The 22197-nt window shown below is 48.5% G+C and overlaps 1 protein-coding gene across 3 annotated transcripts in view; it reads left to right on the top strand.

Moving 5' to 3' along the window:
- The first annotated feature begins 387 nt into the window (after positions 1-387).
- ARMC9 (armadillo repeat containing 9) overlaps positions 388-22197 on the top strand; it is a 294287-nt gene continuing 272477 nt past the window's right edge. For all 3 annotated transcript variants that reach the window (XM_068281283.1, XM_068281282.1, XM_068281281.1), the window contains exon 1: positions 388-714. The gene's annotated coding sequence lies outside the window, so the exon portion shown is untranslated. The remainder of the gene's footprint in view (positions 715-22197) is intronic.

Below are 22197 nucleotides of genomic sequence, written 5' to 3'. Positions count from 1 at the left end.
GAAGATGAAAAATTATCTCCTAGAAGAAAAGTCAGGTGAAAAAGTGAATTGCATATGGCCCCTGGAGTCTAGGGACTGTCGAAAACGTTTCCCAACCTGTCTAATAACTTATCTAGCTATACACGTGCAGTCATTACTACAATGGTGAGAGAGCAGACAGATTTTTTTTATGGACCTTGAAGGCAACACAAGCCTCTGCTCTGCATCATGCTGTTTACATTTACCACGCCTAGCCAGTCCGTTGTAGTGAAATTTTTTGCAACTTTATCAGATTTTGCAACCAGTTGCACTTATTTATAGGTATAGCTATCAGAAAGTGCAACCTAACTACACGGTGCCTGCCAACAAGTCAGCTGACCGTCTCCATGACGACTAGTAGCTAAATTCTTCAACAAAACTTTATTGTTCTTGAGACAATGTACTACTCTTCGGGACCCTATTTTTCAGCATTCTGACAGGAAAAGCTACATTCTGCAACAATTACAATTGGCGTCTGTTCCGCATCCTGTTGTGGAGAAGTGTGGGCTCCTCATCAATGTCGTGTGGCTGACAGAGTGCCCGGAAGTACAGCGTCTCCTTGGTTACATCGTAACTGTCTGTTGGGCCTGCATTGGGGACTACAAGCTTGCTGGAAATTTCTCCATACAAATTGCAAACCGTAGCGTGGCACAGCCAGCCTGTATGTTACAGGGAGACGATACTACATAAGGCGAGGTAATGGATTGTAATACCAGTCCGGTGTGACACGTCACGTAGGCGGGATAGAAGCATTATTCATCCAGCGGTCTCTGCTTGTTTTAGCAGTCTGATAGTCATACCTGTATGTTAGAAGAGGATGAGGTTCGGGCGCAAGGGCAGTAGAAAATAGCAGAAACGCCTGTTAAAAGTAAATTGTTTATTTTTTCTCCCTACTACCTACATATGTTGTTTTAGCAGCATTACATCTACCTCCCCATTTACACAAACACCTTTGTCCAGCTAAGCTTGCATTCAAGTTTATGGAGCTGGTCAGGTGCCAGAATGCATTGATGAGGATGATGACGACGACCAGCCCTTGTCCATGAGAATTTTTATATTTAGTATGGACACAGTTGACCCATTTACTAATTATTTTAACATTTGTATCAGACCAACTAAGTGTGAATGTGTGGTAAGTATGTAATGCTTAAAGGAAACCCGAGACTCTATTTTATATTTACCTTGGGCTTCCTCCAGCCCCATGAGCACCAGGCTTCCCTCGCCATCCTCCTCGGGTCCCACATTCTGCTGCTATAATAATCTGGGAAGTCGCGGCCTGAGCATCAAGGCACCCCTCTTGGCACTCCCGTCCCCTGGAGCATTCTGAACCAGAGAAGTACTGTGCACAAAAGACGGGAACGCAAGGAAGGGGGCGCACACGGCTGCGCATGCGCAGTAGGCAACCGGGCTGCAACTGACCGTATTACTGGGAGTCGTAGAGCCAGAATGAAGGGGGCCCGAGGAGGATGGCGAGGCCCCAGTGCTCATGGGGTTGGAGGAAGCCCCACACTTTAAAGCGTACCATATTTATACTTACATGGGGCTTCCTCCAGCCCCATGAGCAGTGTGGCTTCCCTCGCAGTCCTCTGGCCCCTCCGTCCTGGCGCTATGACTTCGGTAATCCCGCCAGTCATCGCTTTCTGCATGTGGTTGTGATGAAGGGTGCGCACGTGGCTAAGCCGGGCATGCGCAGTAGCCTGCGACTGCTCAGATTGTTTGGAGCTATTGCAGGGAATGGAAGGGCCAAAGAGGTTGATGAGGGAGGCCGCACTGCTCATGTGGCTGGAGGAAGCCCAGGTAAGTATAAATACGGGCTAGTGAACCATCTCCGGTTCACTTTAAAGAACAACTATCACAAAAATTGTAAAATTGCATTTATATTTAATGTAAATTTGTCCCAGAGTAAAACATGCAATTACTTTTTTTTTTTACAGTAAGTAGTAAAAATATGACAGGTTTTGGTCTAGTCCATCACCTCATGGGGGATTAGTTCACTTTATGTGACCCAGCAGTAGGGATGGCATGAACTGTTTCCTCTCATACAGTCCATGGGTTGCCTACCTCTGGGCTACTTCCGGGTCAGCGAGATCCTTCAGTAGTACACAGGCACTGGCCTGGCGGTGTGTCTTCGATCGGACACGCTATGCGCGTGATGTCACAAATAGGTGCCTGGACACAGACGCGCAATTGAGGACACGCACTGCCGGGCCAGCATACTACTGACGGACTTCGCCGACCCAAAAGTAACCGAGAGGTAGACTACCCATGGACTGTTTGAGAGCGAGCAGTTCGTGCAATTCCTACCCAGCAGGAAACCTCATAGGGATAGTCAGCTAATGTGATTGGGTGAACGGCACCCTCTTGAACTACTAGGCTTTCAATAGGTTGTAGTAAACTACACCCACACTATTTGGCCAATCTCAACTCTGTAGGTTTCACCCTGGGGATTGCAAAATGCTAGCAAAATCGCTAGTGTTTTGCAGGGGGGATGTTTATCATGTTTTTTTTTTTCAAGTAATTTCACTATCCATTTATGTGATAATTTTTTATTTTTTTTTTCTTCAGCATTTGTGATTCGCAACTTTTTAAACATTTGAACCACGATTGCTCTAAAATCGTGGAAAAGTGCTACATGCACCGCATTTTCATTCAAATCGCTGGCGATCACTGCCATATACTATTAATTAAAGTAGCGCTTTTCAAAACCCTTGCATTCACCAGCGATTTGGGAGTCTGCAGAAGGCGTCTGCAAATCGCCCTAGTGTGAATGGGCTCTTAGGCCTGGAACCCACTAGCAGTAAGTTACTAAGTAGTTGTGATTTAAAAAAGCTCTTGCTAATGTAAGGCTATGGGTTTGATCCCACTTGAGAGCTTTCAAATCATTAGCGCTTAGAAAAGGCTGCTAGTTGGTTTGAGCCCTTACTGTGATTGGAGCACTGTTCCCTATGAGGCTTCCTGCTGGGTCCCCTAAAGTGAACTAGACCCTGAATGGCAGTTGAACTTGTTCAGTCCAATTTTCCAAAATAGTGTGAAAACAGGTTAGGAGGCTGCTGCATGTCTATTCATCCTGGCGTCCCGGGTGTAGCATGAGGCTTCAGTGACTGGCGTCCCGGATTCTAAGCTGAAACATTAGTCTGGACTCATGTCCAGAGGCCTATCCCAGCCACAGCTTTTTGCCCTGGTAAGTATAATCTCAGCTATAGTTGTCGCCCACTGACTGGCGTTCCAGCCATAGCATGAGGCCTCAATAACTGGAGTCCCAGGCTTAGCATGAGGCCTCAGTGACTGGCGTTTCAGGCTTTGCATGAGGCCTCAGTGACTGAGTTCCCAGGCGTAGCATGAGGCCTTAGTGACTGAGTTCCTGGCGTAGCATGAGGCCTTAGTGACTGAGTTCCCAGGCGTAGCATGAGGCCTTAGTGACTGAGTTCCCAGGCGTAGCATGAGGCCTTAGTGACTGAGTTCCCAGGCGTAGCATGAGGCCTTAGTGACTGAGGTCCCAGGCGTAGCATGAGGCCTTAGTGACTGAGTTCCCAGGCGTAGCATGAGGCCTTAGTGACTGAGTTCCCAGGCGTAGCATGAGGCCTTAGTGACTGAGGTCCCAGGCGTAGCATGAGGCCTTAGTGACTGAGGTCCCAGGCGTAGCATGAGGCCTTAGTGACTGAGGTCCCAGGCGTAGCATGAGGCCTTAGTGACTGAGGTCCCAGGCGTAGCATGAGGCCTTAGTGACTGAGGTCCCAGGCGTAGCATGAGGCCTTAGTGACTGAGGTCCCAGGCGTAGCATGAGGCCTTAGTGACTGAGGTCCCAGGCGTAGCATGAGGCCTTAGTGACTGAGGTCCCAGGCGTAGCATGAGGCCTTAGTGACTGAGGTCCCAGGCGTAGCATGAGGCCTTAGTGACTGAGGTCCCAGGCGTAGCATGAGGCCTTAGTGACTGAGGTCCCAGGCGTAGCATGAGGCCTTAGTGACTGAGGTCCCAGGCGTAGCATGAGGCCTTAGTGACTGAGGTCCCAGGCGTAGCATGAGGCCTTAGTGACTGAGGTCCCAGGCGTAGCATGAGGCCTTAGTGACTGAGGTCCCAGGCGTAGCATGAGGCCTTAGTGACTGAGGTCCCAGGCGTAGCATGAGGCCTTAGTGACTGAGGTCCCAGGCGTAGCATGAGGCCTTAGTGACTGAGGTCCCAGGCGTAGCATGAGGCCTTAGTGACTGAGGTCCCAGGCGTAGCATGAGGCCTTAGTGACTGAGGTCCCAGGCGTAGCATGAGGCCTTAGTGACTGAGGTCCCAGGCGTAGCATGAGGCCTCAGTGACTGGCGTCCCAGGCACAGCACGAGGACACAGTGATTGGCGTCCTGGACGTAGCATGAGGCCACAGCTACTGGCGTCCTGGACGTAGAACGATGCCACAGTGACTGGCGTCCCAGGTGTAGCATGATGCCACAGAGACTGCTGTCCCGGGCGTAGCATGAGGCCATAGTGACTGGCGTTCTGAGTGTAGCATGAGTCAACCGTAATTGACGTCCCGGGTGTAGCATGAGGCCACAGTGGCTTGGTGTCCCGGGTGTAGCATGAGGCCACAGTGGCTTGGCGTCCCGGTGTAGCATGAGGCCACAGTGACTGACTGTCCCGGGTGAAGCATGAGGCCACAGTGATTGGCGTCCTGGACATAGCCTTAGGCCACAGTGACTGATGTTCGGTGTAACATTAGGCCACAGTGACTGATGTCCCGGTGTAACATTAGGCCACAGTGACTGGTGTCCTGGGTGTAGCATGAGGCCACAGTGACTGGCGTCCCATGAGGCCACAGTGACTGGCGTCCCAGGTGTAGCATGAGACCACAGTGACTGGCATCCCAGGAGTAGCATGAGGCCACAGTGACTGGCGTCCCAGGTGTAGCATGAGGCCACAGTGACTGGCGTCCCAGGTGTAGCATGAGGCTACAGTGACTGGCGTCCCAGGAATAGCATGAGGCCACAGTGACTGGCATCCCAGGAATAGCATGAGGCCACAGTGACTGGCATCCCAGGAGTAGCATGAGGCCACAGTGACTGGCGTCCCGGGTGTAGCATGAGGCCACAGTGACTGGCGTCCCGGGTGTAGCATGAGGCCACAGTGACTGGCGTCCCGGGTGTAGCATGAGGCCACAGTGACTGGCGTCCCGGGTGTAGCAGGAGGCCACAGTGACTGGCGTCCCGGGTGTAGCATGAGGCCACAGTGACTGGCGTCCCGGGTGTAGCATGAGGCCACAGTGACTGGCGTCCCGGGTGTAGCATGAGGCCACAGTGACTGGCGTCCCGGGTGTAGCATGAGGCCACAGTGACTGGCGTCCCGGGTGTAGCATGAGGCCACAGTGACTGGCGTCCCGGGTGTAGCATGAGGCCACAGTGACTGGCGTCCCGGGTGTAGCATGAGGCCACAGTGACTGGCGTCCCGGGTGTAGCATGAGGCCACAGTGACTGGCGTCCCGGGTGTAGCATGAGGCCACAGTGACTGGCGTCCCGGGTGTAGCATGAGGCCACAGTGACTGGCGTCCCGGGTGTAGCATGAGGCCACAGTGACTGGCGTCCCGGGTGTAGCATGAGGCCACAGTGACTGGCGTCCCGGGTGTAGCATGAGGCCACAGTGACTGGCGTCCCGGGTGTAGCATGAGGCCACAGTGACTGGCGTCCCGGGTGTAGCATGAGGCCACAGTGACTGGCGTCCCGGGTGTAGCATGAGGCCACAGTGACTGGCGTCCCGGGTGTAGCATGAGGCCACAGTGACTGGCGTCCCGGGTGTAGCATGAGGCCACAGTGACTGGCGTCCCGGGTGTAGCATGAGGCCACAGTGACTGGCGTCCCGGGTGTAGCATGAGGCCACAGTGACTGGCGTCCCGGGTGTAGCATGAGGCCACAGTGACTGGCGTCCCGGGTGTAGCATGAGGCCACAGTGACTGGCGTCCCGGGTGTAGCATGAGGCCACAGTGACTGGCGTCCCGGGTGTAGCATGAGGCCACAGTGACTGGCGTCCCGGGTGTAGCATGAGGCCACAGTGACTGGCGTCCCGGGTGTAGCATGAGGCCACAGTGACTGGCGTCCCGGGTGTAGCATGAGGCCACAGTGACTGGCGTCCCGGGTGTAGCATGAGGCCACAGTGACTGGCGTCCCGGGTGTAGCATGAGGCCACAGTGACTGGCGTCCCGGGTGTAGCATGAGGCCACAGTGACTGGCGTCGCGGGTTTAGCATGAGGCCACAGTGACTGGCGTCCCGGGTGTAGCATGAGGCCACAGTGACTGGCGTCCGGGTGTAGCATGAGGCCACAGTGACTGGCGTCCCGGGTGTAGCATGAGGCCACAGTGACTGGCGTCCCGGGTGTAGCATGAGGCCACAGTGACTGGCGTCCCGGGTTTAGCATGAGGCCACAGTGACTGGCGTCCCGGGTGTAGCATGAGGCCACAGTGACTGGCGTCCGGGTGTAGCATGAGGCCACAGTGACTGGCGTCCCGGGTGTAGCATGAGGCCACAGTGACTGGCGTCCCGGGTGTAGCATGAGGCCACAGTGACTGGCGTCCCGGGTGTAGCATGAGGCCACAGTGACTGGCGTCCCGGGTGTAGCATGAGGCCACAGTGACTGACTGTCCGGGGCGAAGCATGAGGCCACAGTGACTGGCATCCCAGGAGTAGCATGAGGCCACAGTGACTGGCATCCCAGGAGTAGCATGAGGCCACAGTGACTGGCATCCCAGGAGTAGCATGAGGCCACAGTGACTGATTGTCCCGGGTGAAGCATGAGGCCACTGTGATTGGCATCCTGGACGTAGCATGAGGCCACAGTGACTGGCATCCCAGGAGTAGCATGAGGCCACAGTGACTGGCATCCCAGGAGTAGCATGAGGCCACAGTGACTGGCATCCCAGGTGTAGCATGAGGCCACAGTGACTGATTGTCCCGGGTGAAGCATGAGGCCACAGTGACTGACGTCCCGGTGTAACATTAGGCCACAGTGACTGGCGTCCCGGGTGTAGCATGAGGCAACAGTGACTGGCCTCCCGGGTGTAGCATGAGGCCACAGTGACTGGCGTCCCGGGTGTAGCATGAGGCCACAGTGACTGGCGTCCCGGGTGTAGCATGAGGCCACAGTGACTGGCGTCCCGGGTGTAGCATGAGGCCACAGTGACTGGCGTCCCGGGTGTAGCATGAGGCCACAGTGACTGGCGTCCCGGGTGTAGCATGAGGCCACAGTGACTGGCGTCCCGGGTGTAGCATGAGGCCACAGTGACTGGCTTCCCGGGTGTAGCATGAGGCCACAGTGACTGGCGTCCCGGGTGTAGCATGAGGCCACAGTGACTGGCGTCCTGGGTGTAGCATGAGGCCACAGTGACTGGCTTCCCGGGTGTAGCATGAGGCCACAGTGACTGGCTTCCCGGGTGTAGCATGAGGCCACAGTGACTGGCGTCCCGGGTGTAGCATGAGGCCACAGTGACTGGCGTCCCGGGTGTAGCATGAGGCCACAGTGACTGGCGTCCCGGGTGTAGCATGAGGCCACAGTGACTGGCGTCCCGGGTGTAGCATGAGGCCACAGTGACTGGCGTCCCGGGTGTAGCATGAGGCCACAGTGACTGGCGTCCCGGGTGTAGCATGAGGCCACAGTGACTGGCGTCCCGGGTGTAGCATGAGGCCACAGTGACTGGCGTCCCGGGTGTAGCATGAGGCCACAGTGACTGGCGTCCCGGGTGTAGCATGAGGCCACAGTGACTGGCGTCCCGGGTGTAGCATGAGGCCACAGTGACTGGCGTCCCGGGTGTAGCATGAGGCCACAGTGACTGGCGTCCCGGGTGTAGCATGAGGCCACAGTGACTGACTGTCCGGGGCGAAGCATGAGGCCACAGTGACTGGCATCCCAGGAGTAGCATGAGGCCACAGTGACTGGCATCGCAGGAGTAGCATGAGACCACAGTGACTGGCATCCCAGGAGTAGCATGAGGCCACAGTGACTGGCATCCCAGGAGTAGCATGAGGCCACAGTGACTGATTGTCCCGGGTGAAGCATGAGGCCACTGTGATTGGCATCCTGGACGTAGCATGAGGCCACAGTGACTGGCATCCCAGGAGTAGCATGAGGCCACAGTGACTGGCATCCCTGGAGTAGCATGAGGCCACAGTGACTGGCATCCCAGGTGTAGCATGAGGCCACAGTGACTGATTGTCCCGGGTGAAGCATGAGGCCACAGTGACTGATGTCCCGGTGTAACATTAGGCCACAGTGACTGGCGTCCGGGGTGTAGCATGAGGCCACAGGGACTGGCGTCCCGGGTGTAGCATGAGGCCACAGTGGCTTGGCGTCCCGGGTGTAGCATGAGGCCACAGTGACTGGCGTCCCGGGTGTAGCATGAGGCCACAGTGACTGGCGTCCCGGGTGTAGCATGAGGCCACAGTGACTGGCGTCCCGGGTGTAGCATGAGGCCACAGTGACTGGCGTCCCGGGTGTAGCATGAGGCCACAGTGACTGGCGTCCCGGGTGTAGCATGAGGCCACAGTGACTGGCGTCCCGGGTGTAGCATGAGGCCACAGTGACTGGCGTCCCGGGTGTAGCATGAGGCCACCGTGACTGGCGTCCCGGGTGTAGCATGAGGCCACAGTGACTGGCGTCCCGGGTGTAGCATGAGGCCACAGTGACTGGCGTCCCGGGTGTAGCATGAGGCCACAGTGACTGGCGTCCCGGGTGTAGCATGAGGCCACAGTGACTGGCGTCCCGGGTGTAGCATGAGGCCACAGTGACTGGCGTCCCAGGTGTAGCATGAGGCCACCGTGATTGGCGTCCCAGGTGTAGCATGAAGCCACAGTGACTGACGTCCCGGTGTAACATTAGGCCACAGTGACTGACGTCCCGGTGTAACATTTGGCACAGTGACTGGCATCCGGGTGTAGCATGAGGCCACAGTGACTGGCGTCCCGGGTGTAGCATGAGGCCACTGCGATTGGCGTCCCGGGGATAGCATGAGGCCACAGGGACTGGCGTCCCGGGTGTAGCATGAGGCCACAGTGACTGGCGTCCCGGGTGTAACATGAGGCCACAGTGACTGGCATCCCGGGTGTAGCATAAGGCCACAGTAACTGGCATCCTGGGTGTAGCATGAGGCCACCGTGATTGGCGTCCCGGGTGTAGCATGAGGCCACCGTGATTGGTGTCCCAGGTGTTTTTTATGAAGCCACAGTGACTGGCGTCCCTGGCGTAGCATGAGGCCACAGTGATTGGCGTCCTGGGTGTAGTGTGAGGTCACAGTAATTGGTGTCCCAGGCGTAGTATGATGCTCCAGTGACTGGTAGCCCAGTCACCACAGAAAGCTTTAGTGACTGGGATCTTGGGTGCAACTTAAGGCTTCAGTGACAAGCATCCCACTGGACCTTCTACATGTCACAGCAGGTGGTCAGGTCACTGTCAGTACAGATTGCTCTTGATTTGTATAGTGCTGTCATCTTCTGTAGCACTTCAGAAAACAAAAGTTTTGCTCCATACACATAACAAGGAAAAGGGCAATTTTTGGATCAGAGAAAATAACACTGGAATAGTGGCATGGCAACATGTATAAAACTTTCAAAGGATTTGGATACAGGTTCATTATTAAAATCCTAGTGCAGATGCAACTGATATATACAGTAAGTATAGAAAAAAAGTACATTTACATTTATGATGTTGAAGAGGCAGAAATAGTTTTGATATTACTACATATACATGAACTTATTGAAGATAGATGTATGGCCTCTCTGGACATTTTACATGCTTTATATTGAGGCTGTCACAGAGACTGAGCTAGTGTTGGTGAAGCTGTTAGCAAAGGGGAATATGAAAAACAGCATCTTTTACATGGCTGGAGGAAGGAAGAATTATCATACAATAGAGGTATGAAGCAATGGCGTAATAATTGGCAAAAATCTGCTGCCACCCCCCTCCTCCTTCCCCAAGCAAAAAAAAAAAAAGTTAAAGGAATACTATCGATTCACATATTTTTTTCAATTGACACAGGAATTGTTTGGGAAGTGCTGCTAAGTACTGGTGTATACATTTTAGTAGCAACCTCTTTGTTTACTGTTATCAAAATACTTTCAAACTTTAGCCAAAACTGATGGCAGACTGAGCCATGAGGAGAGGGGAAATTCCAGTCTATGTGTCTGTCTCTATGTGTCTAAATTAAACTATATGTGTAACTCTGTGTGTGACAGAGAGAAAGCTCCCAACAGCTGCAGCTTCTGTGTCCTGTGTTTCTGACTGAAGTGTCTGAAGAGAGCAGCGGAAATGTAACTAATTGTCACAGCTTTTTCATACTGGTTTTGCCTTCAGAGTTTGATATGTTTGATATTTGCTTTCTGTAGTCTGATATGCAACTCTGGCTGTGCATTGAAGCAGACACCCCTTCTGCAATTGATTTTTCCCAATATAGATAAATCCTACCCTTAATAAATTACAGCTTTTGCCTCTATTTAACATGAAAAGTAGGAAAATGTTTACACAGCTACTTAGACATTATTTGTACATGATCATTTTAGAACACTTGGGTATTGATAGTATTCCTTTAAAGAGAACCCGAGATGTGTTTAAAGAATGTTATCTGCATACAGAGGCTGGATCTGCCTATACAGCCCAGGCTCTGTTGCTATCCCAAACCCCACTAAGGTCCCCCTGCACTCTGCAATTCCTCATAAATCACAGCCGTGCTGTGAGGCTGTGTTTACATCTGTAGTGTCAGTCTCAGCTGCTCCCCCGCCTCCTGCATAGCTCCGGTCCCTGCCCCCGTCCCTTCCCTCCAATCAGCAGGGAGGGAAGGGATGCAGGCGGGGACTGGAGTTCTGCAGGAGGTGGGGAGAGCAGCAGACTGACACTATAGAGATAAACACAGCTAACTCTGACAAGCTGTTTGTCAGCAGCATGGCTGTGATTTACGAGGGATTGCAGAGTGCAGGGGGACTTTAGGGGGGTTTGGGATAGCAACAGAGGCTGGGCTGTATAGGCAGATCCAGCCTCTGTATGCAGATAATATTCTTCAAACCCACCTCGGGTTCTCTTTAAGTCACAGTATTGGGTATTCATCTTGCAAATAAGTTGGGGTAAGTTTGGAATATCTCCGTAGAGTATTTTGTCAGTCTTTTTTTTCACATAATGAGAGCAAATATTATTGTTATGCTGAGAAATGTATGAATCCTAGGGTATTGCAGTAACTGGCACCTTCTTCAGCAGCAGTTACTAAATCCAAACATTTCCCATATCTGTTAAGCCCAGCACATTGGCTTGGTGCTGTCTTAGCACATTCTTCTTTACAGTGCTATTTTAACTTGCTGAAGTTATGGGCATTGTTTAATGAACTTCTTGTGTATACTACATCATTTCAGTTCACTTAAGGATAGGTTATTAAAAGATGCTTTGTCCATTCAGTAATTTATTCTACAGTATTCCCTAATTGTATGCCCCTGTAAGGCAGGCATTCATGCAGAACTGCTGGTTTGTAGCACACCTAATACGCAGGCAGCCAACAGCAATTTTACTGTTACTACCACTGGGTGCTTAGTAGGGTAACACAAGCTACCTAATTAACGCCTGGTAATTTGGATTTCGCCATAGAGCGCCCTGTTAATTGCGGGTATAGTGGCGCCTAGTGTGTAATTTGTGCGCTAGCAATAGCTGGAACCTGAATTACATGTGGAAGTGCATAATTTGGGTGGCTGCAAAAAGTGCCCCCAAAATTACATTTAGAAAGTATGGGCAGTGTTAGGGGCTATTTTAGGAGTTATATTTAGGTGTAGAAGATATGGGTAGTGTTAGGAGTTTAGTTTACAGTAGGGGATAGAAAAGGTAGTTGCTATGGACAGAATTTATGTAGCTGGTCTTGTCTTAGCAGAATATTGGCAGCATTGCTGATATTCTGCTTGCAGCTTCAACCGGCATCCAAATTAGCCATCGCCTTTATCCTATGCACACTTTAAAGTTGCCCTGTACTACTGGCCCACTGTCCGCTCAGCTTAAAGTAGCACTGTAAGCAGACTTCCTACCTTAGCGGCACAAGTTGCTTTCACTGAAGAGGAGGCCAAATCTGGGAGTTTGGCTGGACTTCCTAGTTTTTAGTGGCCTATCAGCTGCAGACTAAAATTCCAGGTCTATGTATACCTCATTTCCCAAAGCCCAAGTTAGAACAAACTAGAAAAACTGCTTTGAAGGAATATCACTTTTAGGCTGCTTACACACTAAGACGTTACAGGCGCACGTTAGTGCGCCTGTAACGCTCCCCCAACGCACAGCAATGTAACACAAGTGGGCTGTTCACACAGCCCACGTTGCGTTACATGTAACTCTGCACGTTCTCCGGAAAGTGCAGCATGCTACGGCGTTGGAGCGGCTATAGCCGCGTTAGACTGTTTGCACATGCGCAGTGGGGGGCGGAGAGGAGGCGGGGAGAGCCAGCTACAGTAGCCGCGCACATGGCTACTTAATATTCACTGCACTGGCGGCCGCTGATTGGCCGGCGGGACCACGTGATGCGGAGTGTCTCACTCCGCATCACGTGGTCCCGCTGGCCAATCAGCGCCACTCTGGGAGACATTATAGGAATCGAGCCGCCTGACGCGGCTCACTCTACCGTACTCACTTGCAGCACCATACGTTGTGTTAGGTGCACGTTATGCGACCTTAACGTAGCACCTAACGCAACGTCTTGGTGTGCAAGTAGCCAATAAATAATGATGAAATCCGGCACCATCAGTAATTTGCTCTTTCACTTTAATGACAAGGTACTGGCATAGTTACAACGTTTCGGAGGACTAACCTCCTTTGTCAAGTATTACCAGCATCTGAAGAAACACATAACATGTTGCAATATATATACAGCTTAATCTCAAAAATTGGCCAATCAGCTTTGCAGAGTCGCAATTTAGCGACCAATCCCCTTCCGTCCGCCGCGCGGACCTTATGGGGAACTGCTACTTAATATGCCCAAGCTTCTGCTCCAATAGCAGAGCACTTACGGACAGTCCGCCGTGCGACGCACGGGGGCGGGGCCCAGACAGCCGCTCACAAACGCCGACCAATACGGGCACATATCCCCAGATGACATCACATCAGGTACCGCCCCTAAGAAGAGCGGACCTGATGGGGGACAGCGCTCCGTAAGACGGAAGAAACTCCGCCTATGGGCAGCGCCGTGTGACATGCGCGATGGGCGAACTAAGTCCGCCCATCCCACCGTCACCAGGCAACCATCCAGGCGTCCACAGCCAGCGCGCTCGGCGCTGTCTAACTCAGTTGCAGCACCATATGGCGGAAGTCCATCTAAGGAAAAGAGAGCACATAATCACTACACCACAGATCAATACATAGCTCAGTGCTATTGGGCATCATATGCAGCAACGCAAAAATATAAACAAAATAAGAAACAGCAAGATTAATAAAATATTACTATATAAATGGCATCATATCATATTCCCTATTCATGCCTCTAGGTTCAAGTGTATCAAGTCTGCGTATCCAGATAGCCTCCCTATATAATAATTTTTTTATTCTATCACCCCCACGTCTAGGTGGCTGAACTTGCTCTAATATTTGGAACCTCAGCTGGCTTACAGAATGATTAGCATGACTAAAATGGGAAGGGACTGCCAGTTCATTGGCATGATTTCTAATTGTGCTCTTATGTGCTGATAGTCTGACTTTCATGGGTTGTGTGGTCTGCCCAATATAGAGAAGACCACACGGACACTTTAATGCATAAACAACATAACGTGAGTTGCAATCGAACTGTCCACCGATCCCAAACCTAGCACCCGAATGGGGATGTGAAACATAGTCACCTTTAATAACACTATGGCAATGGACACAATTTAAACAGGGATAGGTGCCATTGGGTCGAGCCGACAGAGCGCCCCCATCCCTCTGGGTGCCCATATCCGCCCGCACCAATTTATCCCGTAGTGTTGGGGCACGTTTGTATGACATCAGTGGACAGCTCTGAAACTCTTCAATATGTGGAAAAGCAGTTTTAAGAATATTCCAATTGCTGCGTATGATGCCCGCCACTGCATCGCTATATACACTGTATTGACTCACAAATGGTACTCTCTTAGAGTTAGTTAGTCTACGACGAACATGTTGACTCCTATTTGTTCCCACATTGGTCCTAGCTCTACTAAGCAATCGTTGTGGATACTGTCTCTTAGCAAACCTGTCCTGCATCTCATCTAATCGTTGTTCTCTAAGTTGTTCATTTTCTACTATCCTACTAATTCTCTGAAACTGACTTACTGGAATAGAACGTTTAGTGGCCGCCGGGTGGAAGCTATCAAAACACAATGTTGAATTGGTGTCCGTAGGTTTAATATAAAGGTCTGTGCCCAACCTACCCCCTGTGACACACACCTACGCTAACATCTTCATGAACACTTATGAGGAGACATTCGTTTATACTAGCGAGATATTTACTAGCAATGCCCTTTGTTGGCTTCGTTTCATTGATGATGTCTTTTGCGTGTGGAGGGGGTCACATTCGAGCCTACAACAATTTGTTGATAACCTTCATGAGCAATGTCCAGCCATTAGACTCACTATACATAGTGATTGCCGGGAGGTGAGCTTTTTGGATACAATGGTGTGTGTCACAGGGGGTAGGTTGGGCACAGACCTTTATATTAAACCTACGGACACCAATTCAACATTGTGTTTTGACAGCTTCCACCCGGCGGCCACTAAACGTTCTATTCCAGTAAGTCAGTTTCAGAGAATTAGTAGGATAGTAGAAAATGAACAACTTAGAGAACAACGATTAGATGAGATGCAGGACAGGTTTGCTTAGTAGAGCTAGGACCAATGTGGGAACAAATAGGAGTCAACATGTTCGTCGTAGACTAACTAACTCTAAGGCCTGGAACCCACTGAAAAACGCAAACGCAAAACGCAACCGCTAGCGTTTTGTCTGAGCGGTTTGCAAGCGGATTCATGCGCGTTTTTGGTCGTGTTTTGCAACATTGTATTTTTTTCCCCAGCGGGTGCCTAGCGTTTTGCGTTTTGCGTTTTTATCCTGATTGGTCCTGTGAATTATTTTTCATTGTGTTACAGTGTGCTGAACCGCAAAACGCTAGCAAAACCGCTCAGTTTAGGTTTTGCTGAGCGTTTCTGCTAGCGTTTCAATACTTTACATTGAAGCGCTAACGCTCCCAAAATGCTGCATGTCCTGCGTTTGCGTTTCTGGGAAACGCAAACGCTCCTGTAGAAGTTGCCCCATCCATTAACATCAGCTGAGCGTTTTGGCAAAACGCTAGCGTATCGCAGCGCTGCCAAAATGCTCAAAAAAACGCTCTTGTGGGTTCCAGCCCTAAGAGAGTACCATTTGTGAGTCAATAGTGTATATAGCGATGCAGTGGCGGGCATCATACGCAGCAATTGGAATATTCTTAAAACTGCTTTTCCACATATTGAAGAGTTTCAGAGCTGTCCACTGATGTCATACAAACGTGCCCCAACACTACGGGATAAATTGGTGCGGGCGGATATGGGCACCCAGAGGGATGGGGGTGCTCTGTCGGCTCGACCCAATGGCACCTATCCCTGTTTAAATTGTGTCCATTGCCATAGTGTTATTAAAGGTGACTATGTTTCACATCCCCATTCGGGTGCTAGGTTTGGGATCGGTGGACAGTTCGATTGCAACTCACGTTATGTTGTTTATGCATTAAAGTGTCCGTGTGGTCTTCTCTATATTGGGCAGACCACACAACCCATGAAAGTCAGACTATCAGCACATAAGAGCACAATTAGAAATCATGCCAATGAACTGGCAGTCCCTTCCCATTTTAGTCATGCTAATCATTCTGTAAGCCAGCTGAGGTTCCAAATATTAGAGCAAGTTCAGCCACCTAGACGTGGGGGTGATAGAGTTAAAAAATTATTATATAGGGAGGCTATCTGGATACGCAGACTTGATACACTTGAACCTAGAGGCATGAATAGGGAATATGATATGATGCCATTTATATAGTAATATTTTATTAATCTTGCTGTTTCTTATTTTGTTTATATTTTTGCGTTGCTGCATATGATGCCCAATAGCACTGAGCTATGTATTGATCTGTGGTGTAGTGATTGTGTTCTCTTTTCCTTAGATGGACTTCCGCCATATGGTGCTGCAACTGAGTTAGACAGCGCCGAGCGCGCTGGCTGTGGACGCCTGGATGGTTGCCTGGTGACGGTGGGATGGGCGGACTTAGTTCGCCCATCGCGCATGTCACACGACGCTGCCCATAGGCGGAGTTTCTTCCGTCTTACGGAGCGCTGTCCCCCATCAGGTCCGCTCTTCTTAGGGGCGGTACCTGATGTGATGTCATCTGGGGATATGCGCCCGTATTGATCGGCATTTGTGAGCGGCTGTCTGGGCCCCGCCCCCGTGCGTCGCACGGCGGACTGTCCGTAAGTGCTCTGCTATTGGAGCAGAAGCTTGTGCATATTAAGTAGCAGTTCCCCATAAGGTCCGCGCGGCGGACGGAAGGGGATTGGTCGCTAAATTGCGACTCTGCAAAGCTGATTGGCCAATTTTTGAGATTAAGCTGTATATATATTGCAACATGTTATGTGTTTCTTCAGATGCTGGTAATACTTGACAAAGGAGGTTAGTCCTCCGAAACGTTGTAACTATGCCAGTACCTTGTCATTAAAGTGAAAGAGCAAATTACTGATGGTGCCGGATTTCATCATTATATACTGAAGATTGGGACTTGGGGCTGAAAGTCCTTTACTTCCAGGCACATCACAACGACATTATATCTACTGGAGTGCGAACTACCTCTACTGCTAAGGTGTGCAAGTAGCCTTAACGGCAATCATTTTTTCACAAAAGTTACTCTTGTGCAGTGCCCTATTAAACAAAACTTTATGGCGTTATTGATTCAGTTTGCTGTTTTGGATGCTGTGGATTTCCGAAACTTGGAATCTGATTTGCACAGAGTGTTTTTTAATGATCTTTTTGTATAGTAGCACAGGAATTTATTAATTAGCACTTTAGTAACCCCCGTCATATATACCATTATTAAAGCCATATTGTTATAACCGCAGCATGCAAGGAGGGGTACTGCTCATCTGCTGTGTTTATGGGGGATTTTATTGTACTGTTTTTTTTTGTTTTTTATTGTTTTTATGGGATGCGTCCCTAATAAAATTATTTTTTCATGGATATTCATTAGTTGGATTATTTATTTAGTTACCCATTGACATTCATTATATGGGGTTCCTTAACCCACAACCTTAAGGGCCCATTCACACTTGTGCGTTTTCAGAGCGATTTCAGCTTTGCTGAAAACCGCTAGCGATTTGAAAAACGTGTGCACAATGAAAGTGTATGGAAGTGTTCTCATCTAAGCGTTTAGCGATTTGCTGAAACGCAAACGCGTTGCATGCAGCGTTTTCTGAGCGATTCTGGAGCGATTAGCGTTTCAGTAAAAGTATTTGAATTGAACTAGAAATCGCAAAACGCTAATCGCTGGAAAAACGCTCTCTATACAGTGAAAAAACGCTAGGAAAAAACGCCAGAAAAACGCACAGCGTTTTGCGTTAGCGTTTAGCGATTTCTAGTGTGAATGGGCCCTAAATAGGTGTCTTTTTGTTTGTGAACTAGTGTTGATTACCTCCTATGGTTGTAATTTATATCACACTTATGCTCTAAGGCCTGGTGCACACCAGAGGAGTTTTTCTGAGCGTTTTGAGTTTTTAAATCTGCTGCTAATGTTATCCTATGTGTCTGTGCACACTGGAGCAATGAGGTTTTGTAAAAAAAAACCCATAGCATTACATTGGGAAGAGCTTTTGAAACCTCTAAAACAGGGGTCTGAAACTCGCGGCCCGCGGGCCATTTGCGGCCCTCCAGACAATATTTTGTGTCCCTCACTGGCAAAAGCTTCCTTATAGTTCGCTTCAGTGCTCCCAAGTAATCCGCCGCATCCCCGCCGCTAAACGAGGGCTGCAGAGCCCCCAAGTTGCCTGGGGGGCAATCCACCGGCATTTCCTGGGAGGGGCAGAGCTTTCAGCTTCAGCTCTGCCCCTCCTGACGTCAATCGCCGCACGGATCGCCGCCTCTCCCTGCCCCTCTCTGTGAAGGAAGAGTGAGAGGGGCGGGCAGAGGCGGCGATGCGCCGCGATTGTGAAATTCCTTATGCGGCCCAGCCTCATCCTGACTTTGCCTCCTGCGGCCCCCAGGTAAATTGAGTTTGAGACCCCTACTCTAAAAGCTCTTCCCAATGTAATGCTATGGTTTTTTTTTTTTACAAAACCTCATTGCTCCAGTGTGCACAGACACATAGGATAACATTAGCAGTAGATTTAAAAACTCAAAACGCTCAGAAAAACTCCTCTGGTGTGCACCAGGCCTAAATGTGTTTGTGTCTAGTTGATTTCCGAAACTTGAACGTCAGTATTGTGCTTTTCATTGCTGTGTTGGAGAAACCTCTTCCTGTGCTACTTGCTGATTGTGTACTTGCACATATCTGGCAATGATTACAACACTGAAATAAAATTGACTTCTTTTATATTTTACTTGTTTGCTTTGCTACAGATACAGATCCTGCAAAAAAAAATATTATAGCTTGTTAATGCGTGTGTTTTTTCTCTTTTATTACTTGGTTGTTTTATAGTTCATTGAAATCCCAATGGTTATAACTTGACGTGAGAATTGTCAGACAAAACATAATAAAGTTACCTCAAGATGTAATCAAATTGTATAGTTTGAGTCTGTATTGCTTGCCAGCTGAACAAAACAAGGAACAGACCACTGTTCAGTACAGGGAGTTCTAATCCAGTAAATCCATAAAGTAAAATTACACCTTTTGGTTTAGAGACAAGAATTCCAGAAGTCGCATTATTCTTCCTTGAGAACTAACCAGTGGGGAATGTCAGGATGGGAGTTTACTTTCTTCTAACCTCTTCCGTACTGGGATGGTAGGAAGCGTTTCTTTTCCACTTGTGCTCACAATTCTAAAGCACTGGGATGATTAGGAATAAAATATTTTACTTGAAGTGCATTTACTTTGTGAGATTAGCTTGTAAAATATGCACTTCTGTGACAGAAAGGGAGGTTTGGATCTTGAGCAGGAAAGACACAGAATCCAGGCTTACCACCTCAAGTAAGGACACTTATGGTGCCCATACATGGTACAATAAAAAACGTTTGATGTTCCAGTTTATTCAACCAAAACGATCTAATCGAAAATAATACCATTTTTTCGATCAAGAAGGACGAACGATTATCCCGTTGTTTTTTTTCAATAAAAATCCGTTCTGACATGTTGGTAAAGTCTTTTTATTTGATCTAACAGAATAATCTAACTAAATTAATCGAAAAAAATAAATGAACAAATGGTATCATGTATGGACATCATAAAAGAGGAACTGAAGTGAAAATAATATAAGGAATAACATTTTTACAATATTCATTTATAAATGTAGTCAGTGTTTGCCCTTTGCAAAAAACATTCCTAACTCTGATTTACATTTTCAAATATATCATGGCGGGTGAAATATTTTGTCCTGTCAGGTGCATCTCTGTGGAATGTTTGTATACTCAAATGTTCTGTAGCCATTGAAAATAATGACTGGTCTCCCAGAATGCTCTGGGAGGAGATTTCTGTGCAGCTTAACAGCCTAGGTTGTACTGTAACATTACTGGGAGGGCAGTATATGCAGCATTCTATAGATATATGAAGGGTTTCTGATGCTGAAACCAGAAAAATTACAGTAAGAGTATCCTGAATAATTTACTGCACTCTATCAACATGGGTTTACTAAAGACAGGTCCTGTTTGACTAACATGCTCAGCTTTTATGAGGTAGTGAATGCTAATATGGATATTGGGAATGCTGTAGATGTGATATACTTGGACTTTGCTAAGGCTTTCGACACTGTTCCCCACAAAAGTCTGGTGCAAAAGTTGGGGATGCAAGGACTGGGGAAGAGTCTGTGTGCTTGGATAGGGAACTGGCTAATGGACAGAAAACGAAGAGTTGTGGTCAATGGATCATACTCAAAATGGGAGACTGTTAGCAGTGGGGTACCACAGGGGTCTGTACTGGGTCCAGTGCTCTTCAATTTATCAATTTATTTATTAATGACCTAGTGGATGCAGTAGTGAGCAATGTTGCCATTTTTGCAGATGATACAAAATTGTGCAGAATCATCAACTCTCAGGAAGATATTGTCATATTGCAACAGGATCTGGATAGGATGGCTATATGGGCACATACATGGCAGATGAAATTCAATGTTGAAAAATGTAAAGTCATGCATTTTGGTCGTACCAATGGTCTAGCTCCATACAAAATAAATGGGAGACAGTTGGGGACATCAAACTTGGAGAAGGACTTAGGAGTTCTCATCGACAACAAGTTAAATAATCGTACTCAATGCCAAGCCGCTGCAGCTAAAGCTAACAAAATTTTGGGATGCATTAAAAGGGAAATAAAAACTCGAGATGCGAGCATAATATTGCCCCTGTTTAACTCTCTAGTAAGGCCACATCTGGAATATGGAATTCAGTTCTGGGCACCATATTACAAAAAAGATATTGCAGTTTTAGAGCAGGTGCAGAGACGAGCAACAAAATTGATACGTGGGATGGAAGGTCTCACTTACCAAGAAAGGTTAGATAAACTGGGTTTATTTAGTCTAGAGAAAAGGCGCCTTAGAGGAGATCTAATTAACATGTATAAATACATCAGAGGGCAATATAATAGCTTGGCGGATGAGCTTTTTGTCCCTAGGCCTTCTCAAAGGACTAGAGGACATGATCTGCGCATGGAGGAAAAACGTTTTAGCCATTTATGTAGGAAAGGGTTCTTTACAGTAAGAGTGATTAAGATGTGGAATGCATTGACACAGGAAGTCGTTATGGCAAACTCTCTACCTGCATTTAAAGGGGGCTTAGATGCTTTCCTTGAGTTGAATGACATCCATGGCTACAATTACTAGGTAAGGCAGAATGATGTAGATCCAGGGATTTTATCTGATTGCCATCTGGAGTAGGGAAGGATTTTTTCCCTTTTGGGGCTAATTGGACCATGCCTTGTAAGGGTTTTTTCGCCTTCCTCTGGATCAACAGGGATATGTGAGGGAGCAGGCTGGAGTTGTACTTTATACTGGTTGAACTCGATGGACGTATGTCTTTTTTTCAACCAAAATAACTATGTAACTATTATATGTCACTACAGTGCCTTTTTATGTAAGGTAAAATGGAGGTGCTAAAGGGGGTGTTGCCAATCAAACAGCAAAAATTACCCCCTTGCACACGCTCATGGAAATATTTATTGCACACTAACCATTCAGGATCCACCACTATCCCTACAGCAAAATTAAAACAGAGATTATAGTTTGCAAAAAAATGCGTTGTTTTGCGTAGTCGCATACAATACACAGGGGCTCCCCTGTATTTGTATTTGTTCCAACTCTGGCCCTGTAACATGCATGATGCAACATGTAAGCATACAGTACATCAATCTATCAAAAGATTAGGGGTACATAACCTAGTGTCCTCTCTTGCGACTTGTAGTGCTTCAGACTAATCTCAAAGGATGCGACAATATACATTCATACACACAGTGCTGTTTTGTGTATAGTGCGTATGGACTATCAGTCCCATGAGAGGATGTTAGGATATGTGCGCCTAATCATAACCTAAGGTTGATGCACTGTATGCTTTTATGTTGCATTAATGCATGTTATAGTGTTGGAGTTAGGACACATACAAATACAGGCCTCTGCAAGACACATGCAACTACGCAAAATAATGCACCTCTGCTTTTAACTAAGCTGTAAGGATAGTAGTGGTTCCTGAATGGTTGGTTTGTCTGCAGTGAGTGTGCAAAGGGTTAATTGATTTTGCAGGATCTTGAGCAGGGCTACTGCATTATAAAAGACACAGTAGCTGTTACACATTAACAAAATAGAATAGCAGACAGGCTTTTTCATTTTAGGTGGCTGTTTCTGGGCAACACTTTGACCTTGTATAGAGATATTTACCTCTGTTGAATTTATCTTTACGTTAATTACAATATTTTCATGACCAGCTCGCTCTTCCTACATGTCAAACTCTGGCCCGTCAGCCAAATCTGGCTCACAGAGCCATCAAATTTGGCCCTCAAGTGATTTCCCCACTTTGCATTATGTTTGGCCCTCTCTAGACCACCAGGGAAGCT

This window comes from Hyperolius riggenbachi, chromosome 4, assembly GCF_040937935.1.
Source record: "Hyperolius riggenbachi isolate aHypRig1 chromosome 4, aHypRig1.pri, whole genome shotgun sequence".
Taxonomy (NCBI): Eukaryota; Metazoa; Chordata; class Amphibia; order Anura; family Hyperoliidae; genus Hyperolius; species Hyperolius riggenbachi.
Note: the sequence above shows the minus strand (reverse complement) of the source record. Positions and strands in the feature narration are given on the sequence as shown.